Source organism: Pygoscelis adeliae, unplaced genomic scaffold, assembly GCF_000699105.1.
Source record: "Pygoscelis adeliae isolate BGI_AS28 unplaced genomic scaffold, ASM69910v1 Scaffold41, whole genome shotgun sequence".
Taxonomy (NCBI): domain Eukaryota; kingdom Metazoa; phylum Chordata; class Aves; order Sphenisciformes; family Spheniscidae; genus Pygoscelis; species Pygoscelis adeliae.
Window position 1 is genome coordinate 3,307,938 of NW_008824373.1, and position 11,040 is coordinate 3,318,977.

The following is an 11,040-nucleotide window of genomic DNA, read 5'->3' on the forward strand; positions in this document are numbered from 1 at the left end:
GCAGTTGGAAATTTTGTGGTGTGCACATTACAGCAGGCTGTTACGATGGAACAGTTCTCTGCTGAAGACAGGCCCACAGACATCTTCCATACATCTCCAGTGATGCCCACTTTTTCCTATGCAGAACAGCAGTTTCTAAAGTGGGTTGTCATGTTCCAGTACAAGCTCGCCATTCCTTCAGTGCAGTACTTGAATTTTTTTTGCTGTCAATCTTTTGATTCTACAGAGCAATTTTTAACATGGAGAAAGCAAAATTCATGTTTCTCAGGGGTATATATATGTTTTGATGAAATGTGGACTAAGTGCCTTGCTAAATGTGAACTTAAGTTTTACTGCAAAACAAGTAAGGACATAAAACAGTAAGCGAAGGAAAGCATCTTGGTAATCAACGTTGTTTCAACAGTATATTAGCCTTTCACTGTTCAAGAAATAAGCTTAAGTGCTCTCTTGGGCAATAAGTGAAATCATGTCTGGTGGTCTAATGCTCGTCCCTAGTGAGTATTTAGCCTACATAGAAAACCACCACACTAAAACGTGGCTGTCAGCCTCTTAGCAAGAGAGGCATAGGAGAGAAAAAAGGAGTTTGATGCATATCAAGGCCGAGGTGAATTAGTAAGGCTATATGGGAAAACTAGTGTATTGCCCGTGCATGTTTTGCTGTGTTTTCACCCCCTTTTTAGTACCCTTTTCATGAGTAGTCTATGTAAAAGTGCCAAAGAGCCACCCTTGAATCCCAGTATCCACTGTGCTGGATCTGTGATGGTTGCACTGTGTATCATGACTAGCTGCAAGCAAGATTACATAGTTACCCTCAAATAAAAATAGTGGTAAAACATAACCTATGATAGGATGTAGGTTTCCTTTTCCTAAGGCTAATCCTCATAATCACAATCACAGGTATCTCACCGGAATTGACTGTGTGCAATGGTAATATTCCTTATGGTGTCTCCAGACTATTTGTGTGGGATTCATTTTTATAAACATAGGCATGTGCAGCATTTTTGTAGGATATCCATGATATATAGGCCAAGCTGATAGTTGTGCCACAGGTTCTGCAAGGACATCAGCGTCCACTGGAGCTGCAGACTAGACAGGGTTCATGCAGGCTAGAGTGGATTGAGGCAGTGGATGTAGGCAGCTGAATCTCACACTCTGCTTTGCTGATGTGCTCAGGTCACGCACATTTTTCCCAATATAATTTCTGCATCATTTGTAATAGTAATGGCATTTTGGCTTACAGTGAAAATGAATGCGGTCCCTGTTGGCACTGTCCCCTTACGTTATGAAACACCTTTCCCCTTTGTCTGCCTTAGCTTAAATCTAATGGGCTCTTAATCTTGTCTTTTACAGTAAAGTTTTGTGAACTTTATATATGCTTTTGTTCTGAACTTTTGAAAGTTTCTGCCTGTTATTTCTTGAATGCTAGCTAATCTTGTTACTGTTATTTATTAAGTATAGCAGTATAGAAAGGGATTTTCTATATTAAAACTAGGTTTATGTTAGGAGCAACTGTGTGCTTTTCTAATTTTCTTTTTGATACATGTCAGTTCCAATCAGAAAACTTCATTATTTTGCTGCTATTGCTGTGAGCAATAGAGAAATTGCTGGAGGGCATTACTTTTGCCTCATTGTCCTACAGTAACATTGCCTCACCTTATTTATCCCAGATTAACTTCAGAACTGCACAGAGCATCACACCAGTATTTAGGAAGGCTGCTGTACCCACAGCTCTTGGATTTAGGTCACTTCTTCAGCTAAGCAATGGATGTGTGCTTTGATTTAGAAGGCCAAAAAGAGGATGCCGAGGCGTGCATGCAGCAAGACCGCTTCTGTGATATTGCTTTCTGCATTTGAATTAGTCTGTTATGGTGGGGTTTGTGTTGACTGTTTTGCTCTTTGTGGCACTGATCTATTGGAGACTAACTGAAAGATAGTTGTACTAATATGCAGGTGTATAGTTACATAAAGCTGCTGAGGCTGTTGTGAAAGCCAGGCACGGTTGGAAATATACATTACTTCCATTTTTAAGTTAAACAACAACATAAATAAAGTCTAAAACCCACAGATACCATAGATGATCAAATGAGGCAGTCTGTTGTTACTGTCTTAGTTAGTATCTTCCATTCAGAGATACAAATGTTAGTAATCTCTACTCTTTCAAAATCCCAGTAAAGCTGTTTAACACTGTCTCTGATGGATTTAAGCTTGTCGAAAATGATAGAAAATGAGAAGCTCTTTTGAGAATTCCCAGCTCTGTATTTCAACAAGTTTTCCTTTGGAGCTGGTAGAAGCATTACCTCTGTTTGTAACTATGGAGCCAAAGAAGATGGAGAAAGAAAATTGAATTCCAGGTTGTCTAAAACCATACAAATTGTCATCAAGGTGTTAAGATAGCTAGAGTCCAGTTTCGGGGTTAAGTATTTCCGCTTGTACCTAAACTAACTGTGTAAAGTTAGATGAAGTAAATTTGCACCCATGTGTCTAGACCTGCTATTAAGTGGGTGCAGTTCAGCATGACTGCTGAGATCTGACCAGCTGTTGTCCCTTGCTGTCACGCCTGCCCCAGGACCAGGACACTAGCGGCTCCAGGAGGGTGAGGAGGCAAGGAGGTGGAAAAGCAGTGGCACTCCTGCACATCCTTGCTTACTCCAACAGGGAGACCCTTGGCAGCTTCCGGATGTGTGAGTGGGCTGCGGAGCTGGGGGTTTCGTTGCCTCACGACAGAGGCCCTTATACTCCTTTGATCACTTTGGGCTCCCCTCATGCCAGAGAGAAATGGAGGGAATTATGATAAATACATTTGTCAAAAAGATCTTAAGAAGCCTCACTGTGAAGTGACCTCCAAGCTAGAGGTCTAAGTGGGATAGTAATGACAGATGGAAAGATCACAGTCTCTGAAATGAGAATCTGTGCTGAAAAGCACCTAAACTGCTCCTTTAGGGTGGAGCCTATTTTAACATTCGTGTGAAACCGTATAGGTCTGAATTTTATGAGGTTCACCTTTTAGAGTTGCAGTTGTTTCGGTTTGCTTCAGATGTGATTTAGTTGGTTTAAATAATAAATTTGTTTTAATCTTGTAGTAGGGAAGCTCTAACATTCCCAATTCATGAGATATGTTTGGGATCTTAAATGCAATTACAAATGTGGCTCTAAGTGTTTAAGTCACTTTTAAAAAGAAATAACATTCTTAGGACAATTAGTGGATTTTGAAAAATTAACTCATCACTTAAAAATAATGAGTCCTGTGTTAATCTGAAGCCCATCATGTGGGGATTAAATCAAAGTCAATAAAATTGACATCATTAAGAAGATGTGATTTGATTAAAAGGGAAACTATTCTGTTCTCAAAAAAGCTGAGTGAGCTTCTGCTAGTGTACTTGCTTGTTCTTTTTGTATTTAAAAAAGGAATGGTGGAAAAATATCCCTTTGTGAAAAAGCAGCCAAGAGAAATACCAACTCCTATAATACATACGTAACTTTATTGTCATGCTGAGGCACATTCTTCACGGGATTTGAGAAAGCAGAAGTAAATGGTCTGCTGACAGGAAAAGGCCTAAATGTTCCCACAGTTAATATTAGTGGGCCCATCCATGTTAACATGAGGTTCCAGCAGCGCTTTGGAGTTGAAGAATCAGGCTCACTAATGCATAACGTGGACGTCAGTGGCTAATGTTTGATAACTGCGGGGGTGAAGTGGCTGGGAGAAAGTAGGGGACACTCAGACAGCTTTTGGCTGTGAGACCTGGACGGGTAAGCTGACACTGTCCTTGTCAGAGGGTTTAGTTGGTTCATTAAAATAGTAAAGCAGAATAAAACAAAAATAAAGTTCCTGTAGTGAAGGTGCTGGTGGTATCACAGGTGTAAAAAACAAAAAAAAAAAACCAAAAAAAAAAAACAAACCACACAACACCTGGTGGTTTCACTTGGAAAAATTGACCTTGGTGATTTTGTAGTAACATGGCATGTCGAGAGCATACGTATATATAAACCAACTAAGGAGAGTATGTACTTTGATGTTCATTTTTGTGTGTGACCTAAGATATTAATGACATACAAGTCCTGTATAGCTGTTGTCAAGATTATTATAGAAAATGATACATTTTTATGTGATTTGTTGGATTTGCCTATTAAATCCGTAGAAAATTATACCCTAACAATAGGGAAGAAAGGAATAGGAATCTTCCTACATTCAAGAATCATTTAGACTAATTTTCACAGAGCTAAATTGCATTTTCATAGAATTTTGTCAATTTTGTGCCTATTTCATTCTCTAACAATTTTTGCTCGTGAAAGCTTGTAGATTCCTGTCTCCATAGAGAGCCACTATACTTCTAAAACATACTTCAAGGGAAAAAATAGCAAGAGAGGAATAGCAATAAAAACAATGTGTATCAGATGGTGAAAGATTGTCATTTCTACTTATAATTATGTACCAGCAACTTATTTTAATGCTAAATGTGGCTATGTAAAGCTTCAGTGCATTTGATGTCAGCCTGAATGTTTCCTCTAAAAATAAAAATGAGCAATTCTAGATTTTTGAAATGATGGCTGCTGGGGGGGGGAGGTCCTCTTCTTCCACCTCTCATGTGCTCTGTCCTCACCGTGTTCGAGAAAAGAGAAATGCTATCATAAACTTTGATCTCCTTAAACTGAAATCAAATCACAGTTAAAAGTCCTAGTTAGACAGCTGTGTTTATGAACAGATAAGCTTCTGTTCATTGCAACTTCAATAAAACTTATCAGAAAGCACCTAGCAGTGTTGGTTTTACCATCATGACAAATGATGGAGGGTCCAAACTTGAGCATTTTGTGATGCGTTAGAAAATGGATGGCAAGAAGTCGCTACCTCAGAGCTTCTTGCCATTTGATCCAGTTAGTAAAGAGAGGCAGATCTATTAGGCTCCATAGGTTTTAGGAACCCATGAAGCTACATTTTAGGAATGTTTATCATGGGGGGGCTTGCTTGTCGTTTCTAACTGTCTATGGCTGGACCTGTTTGAAAGGAAAAAGCGAGGTTCTGTCTTTGGATGCCATATTTTGGATTTGGTTTTATTGCTTTGCTTTGCTTTGCTCTGGATAGATTGTCACCCTCCGTGCTCCTTTCTGATCATCTTGTTAAAACAAAATTTACTTTGATTGCAGGAGTAAATAGAGCCTTTCCAGTGTGATCAATCCCAGGTCATTTGTTTTAGTTGTGTACGCTTCCAGGTGTGACAGTCATTGCAGTGCACAGGAAAATAGAGTGGTTGTCAGTAGTGGGGTAGCTGTAAAGTCTGTTGCAATAGGGACTACACACTAGCTCATACAGGTTTTAAACACACAATTGTACCTATGGAATGTCATTGCTAGGGGTTGCACTGGGCATTGCTCCTTCCTTTGATCATATTAGAAGAATGAGTTAGGTGCAAGAAGCACATTTGTAGATCTACTTTTGTAGAGAAGCTCCAAATGACTGTAAAGGAAACTACTCCATGGTCTGAGGGCTCGATCACACAAGAATGCACTTCTCTTGAAGCACACTGTGGGATAGTTTTGTCTTTGCTGCTCCAAGAAGGTTAAGAAAAAAGGCAGTGTTCTATTGCCTGTATGGAGATGTGCTTTTCAACTGCAAAAATATCTCAAATACTTTTGTCAGATGATATTTAGGGATCTCTTTTGTCCTTAGTTTCAGATAACTGCATCTCACCAGGTTTCATTCTGCGGCATGGAGCACAAAAAAGTCCACAGGACTTTGGTAGTGGGGTAAAGAGATTCAGCTGTGGACAGGTTGAGGGGACAGAAGATTTTGTGTCAGCTGTACCATTGCTGTCTTCCGTCCTATCACTTAATTTTTCTCTCTCTTAGTTCCCATGTTGGGAAAATGGTTGAAATATACACTTCTTTCAGAGCAGCTCGAGTTTTACTGCTTATAAATTGCTTTGAGATACTTGGAAGGAAAGTGCTATATAATTTTGAAGTTCAGATTCCCCAGAAGGTGTAAAATGGCAAACTTCCATGAGCTGTGATAATTTACAACAGCTGAGAGTTTACCTTCTGTCCCTACCTTACTTCACTTTGAGCTTGAGTAGATGAAAAGTTTAGTTTTTCCATTATAGCAAGTCTTTGCTTTAATATAATACGATTCATTACCATATATGAAGTCATATATTAATGTAGTTCGGCTAGCCTTTTGTAAAGCTGATTTTTGATCATAGTTATTTTATTGCAAGTCTAAAAAGCTGAAATATTTCTATTGAGGTTAGTCAATGTCTTCTAGGTAGGCTTCTGTCTAGTCTCATTTCCAGTAAATATAAGAAATGGTAAAATAAACGCATTGGATGAAGTGTGTAAAAGAAGTGAATACAGTTTTGAAAAGTGTATGTTCTATTCTTAACTGTTGTTATAAAACTGACATTTTTTTCTATGTGTTTCATAGGAAACACATACATAAGAAATGAAACTAACACTGTCTCTCTCTCAACCTTTTTGATAAAATAATGGCCTTTCTGGGAAGGGCCGGTATCGTCATGTAGCATCAGGGAGGAAGGAAGCTTGTGGTAAAGCACTGGACTGAGAATGCGGGGGACTGTATTTGGTTGGTGGAGAGTTCATCTTTGGGATGAAGAATTCCTCCCTTCCTCACAAGGATGTTGTGCAGAAGCATTTATTAAAAATTTCTGAGGCGGTGATACAGCTGTTAAAATTGTTACTAATGGACCTGTTTAATTATGACTAAGAAATCTGCCAAAGTCAGGTAGGTTATGTATCCTTCCTTGTACCTGTTGAAGACTGTGCAGGACAATATTTTTGACTAGCAGCACTGTGAGGAAATTGGACAGCTGGTGATTGATGCTTTACCGCTTAAATGCTTTAAAAAGATAGATCTTATCAGCACTTGAGAAAAATTGAGAAATATTTTTAATACATTGTGATTCACTTTAACGCCATTAATTTTGATAAATGTTTGCTATTAATACAGCTGCATTATGTACTTCTACCTTAATCACAGTATCGTATCATGAAATGCATCATTCGTGCTGCTAGACACACTTTGACCAACAACTCTGCTTGCTGCGTGTTATTCAGTGCTGAAAGATCAGAATCAAATTTCTGCCTCTTGGAAAGTGGCTCACAGACTGCAGGCTGGTGTTCTGAAAGCTGCAGGTTGTCATCTTGACATCGTATAGATCCCAAACCAGCAAAACTCCAACCAAGACATAATAGCATTTCTTATTTAGCAGACCAAGACCTTCCTAAAGTAGTACTCTGGACAAATCCACTGCAGCTTTGCTTTTGCAGAGACTGAGAAGAGGCCAGGGGGACATACACTAACAAGTGCTTTTACCTTCCAGATCTAATGAACCTTGGGATTTTCTAATCTTCCTTTCGGGCCACGTATTTCCTGAAGTTGTAACTTATTTATATTTGGCTTCCCCCTCTATTGCCTGAGCCTACTGTCCAATCCCTCAGTCCTCCAAACCCTGTCCATCTGTGAAGCTGCGGGTCTGTGGCTGGATGGCTGGGATCTGGAAGGATGCACGTTTTGTCTTTCCTGCCAGCTGTGCTCTCAGACTCCAGTTTGGGAATGCGCTTCGGGGCCCGCCTTGTACACAAAGCCAGTGCCACTGCTGAAGCAGGGGTCTAGCACTAGTGTGGGGATGGCTGGGTGGGAGTTGGGGACAGGTAGCAGAATGACAGCATCTTTGAATATGTGGTGTGATCCTTGTGGTGGGGACACCGTGAATGTGGTGGGGAAATGTGAATGTGAGACTTTGCTGTTTGTGTAGAGAAGCATGTTTGCTTCTGAGCCTTCCCAAACAAAGCACGTGGTGGCAGATCCCCAAACTGTTACTTCCCTTCTCCATTGGCATGTTAGCAATGTTTTGGGGTCATTCCCAAGGGTTCACTAAATTCATATGTATATTGTAAACAGCGTCTTTATACTTGGAAAAGGTTGGGCGTTTTAATATTTGAAACAGGAGGCAAGGTGGAACTCAGCTGCCAACCGAGTGGAAGCACTGGGATTTGGCACTTGCCAAATCACTGGCAGACTGGGCAACTTTTGTCATGCTTCCTTTATCTAGGACTTGGAGCTAATAGGGCTTCCTTAATTGGGCTGGGTTGGAGCCTTCATGCTATCTGAGGGTAGTAAGACTTTCCTCACTATACAAAGAAAAAGCACCAGAGAGCCTGGTCATTTCAACCTGCTTAGACCAACAGTAGGCTTCAATAAATTAAAGTGAAACAGGAACAAGTGAAAATGGTACCCTCTCTGTCAGCAAGGAAGTGCAAGCCTGCTCACAGCTTCTTCAGCTGAGGGCACTTGTGTGTTTTCCACAAGGAGGTGCAGGAAACTTGAATCTTCCAAAAAAAAAAATTTTGCCAAAGCAGCCCCCAATTTTTCTTTTTTCTTTTTTTTTTCTTTTCATTTGTGAGGCACTCTGCTTCTGTGCCGGTGAGTAAGGTAAGAAACACCTAGTGGGATCAATTCATTTTCCATCCCTTAGAATGTGGGAATGAACAATCCACCAGAAAACTAAATATTGATGCTATCAGTGGCATGATAATTGGTCTCTGCTTTCATCTCCAAACAATCCCTTGCTTGGATTCCATTACTCATTCTAAGAGGAAACAGGTTATTAATGCAGTGTTCTTTAATTTTTTTTTCTTTTGTGTGCGTGTGTGAGAGAGAGAACAGGAGAGCAATAACACAATAAATATATTGGCTAAGAGAAAACATTTGCAAGAGATCCTTGCATCCATTTTTTTAAATCTTCTCTTATCATGAAGAATGTGAGCCATGATAAATTGTTCTGCTAATCAAACAGCACTGAAAGGTTAGGTCATTGGAAGTCTTTAGTCATTTTGTGCTTTTCAAGAGTGAATTTGTTAAAATTATGCTGAATACCCACTTAAAGCCTGGGCTGAAAACCCTACCTGTGTTTTATAACTCTGCACTGTCAGAACTCATAATAAATCAAACATTTTTTCAGAGGTACTCATAAGGGAGAAAAAACCCTGTAAATTTAAGAGTAATTTCAGATTGTAAATGAAAAAGAGAGGCACGACTGTTCATTTGCACCAATCATGCCTTCCTTTCATCTGCTCTGATTAGGCCTGGTGCGGTTTCATCAAACTACTCCATCACTGAGCTGTCACTCCAGTCGTCTGTTGATTGAAAACAATCAGGGCTCTGATGGCACAATTATTCTGACCCTTTAACTAGAGGCTGCTGTGATAATGAAAGGTTGATTATGATAGTTTGTGCCTCTTTCAGTTTGCCAAGAAGGTTAATTTGGGCATCAGACGGATGTTTAATGGGCGCTTGCTGGCTACACTGAGGTAAATGAGAACGTGCAGTCTTCGATATTGCACGGATATAGTTTGGCTGTCAATCATTGTCATTTTGAGTTTGTGCCTCACACTCTGGAAATCACATTTTATTTTTTCCTTGGGATTTAATTTATTCTGTGCCCTGAGGAAGTTCTTTCACTCTGTGACCTTCACAGTAGCTTTCTCTGTCTTTTTTCCCTTCCCTCAAATGGAGCCCAAAGGCATAATACATCTAGAGGAACACTTTTCTTTCATTTTTCACATTAAAAAAAAAAGGAAATTTTAAAACCCCTGTTTATCAACTCACCCCGAACAGAGCAAATGTTTTAATTCTGATTGTAAAATCAGAATGTGCAAATGAAAGCATGCCTGCTTGCTAACGCAGCGCCACACAGGGGGCTGCTTACATAGACACACATTTGTAAAACTGACAAACAGGTAATTTTAAAATGTCTCTGTGTAAAGAGGGTGGGGGATGGCACAGCTTTATTTTCACAGGCTACACGCATATGCCTCAGCCTGGTGCCTTGTAAATATGGTCTCAGTCACTGTACTACAACTTTTTGAGTTGGAAGGTCTCTCTTCAAGGTTCAGGGGCAAAAGGCATTTCATTGCTGATTCAGAGATTATTAATATTTACTGTGTTCAGATTGAGAGAATCCTATGCATAATTTTGTAGTTGTTTGGCTCAAGGTGCAAAAGAAATGCAAATACCTCATAATTTTGATTGTTCTACATGCAGCTCATTAATGTCTTATTTTTATGCACATTTTTAATTCAAAATAAAAAGAAGAAAAAGATTTCTATCTTTAAGGCTCTCTGGCATCTAGGTTTGAGCCACTCATTTTCCATGCTGCCCGCAACTGTAAGGTAGCACCTGATAGATACAATTGCAAAGAGAGTCTGGAGGCTATGCTACATGGTTATGTACTAACTTCTAAAAATATTCACGTGCAACTCATGGCTTTGAAACATTGCGTTTGGTGGTTTGTTTTTTTCCCAGAAAAAATCCTTCACCCATATGTTTTTATTCTTAAATGGGTGATACAGTCCAATGTAGTTCACCTTAAATAAAACGCTCATATTGATATGCTAAACTCTCCGGGTTTTGTCCTTCGTAGTCTCTGGAGAGAGAGAAGGACTGAGACCCTTTCGACATCCAAATTCAGACCCTTAGGAAATCCCTGTTCATTTTTAAAAAGTGGAAGTTCATAGCCTTCAGTGGACTTTGTTTCAGAGCTTTAGTAAATGTCCTGGTTTATTCATAGGTTCTGCTCCTGGACTTGAGATTTGAAGAGCCAGGGTGGTGCTGACAGTAGCCAGCTGAGACAGATAGTGGTTTTGAGGCAAGAGGTTCCAGTTTGGAACACCTGAGGCTTGCTGAGTTAGGTAAACTTCTAGGAGAGGCCAAATCATGTGCAAGTTGATGGCCAAAATACGTATTTCTAGCGTTCTCAAACACTGAACTAGTAAACTCCCAAGTTTTGCTTTTTGAAGTTCCCTCAGTGCCATAAAGTGATTGCTATAGTAACTGTGTTGCTTTCATTACTCTTTTTGGCTTATCAATCAGTAGGAGCAGATGTATAGCACTGTCCAATATGCTAATGGTGCAAAGATAATTAATTTGATTTTTTTCTGGCCTAACATGTTTGCTTAAGTTAAGCAACAGAAGGACTGCTCAGGTGAGATTTGTGTTAAAAGAAGAGATTTGTGGATCTTTCTCTTTCC

The 11,040-nt window shown here is 39.7% G+C and overlaps 1 protein-coding gene across 5 annotated transcripts in view; it reads left to right on the top strand.

Annotated features, from left to right (window-relative positions):
- Positions 1-11,040, top strand: part of KLHL32 (kelch-like family member 32) — a 92,983-nt gene that overhangs the window by 59,680 nt on the left and 22,263 nt on the right. The window lies entirely within an intron of this gene.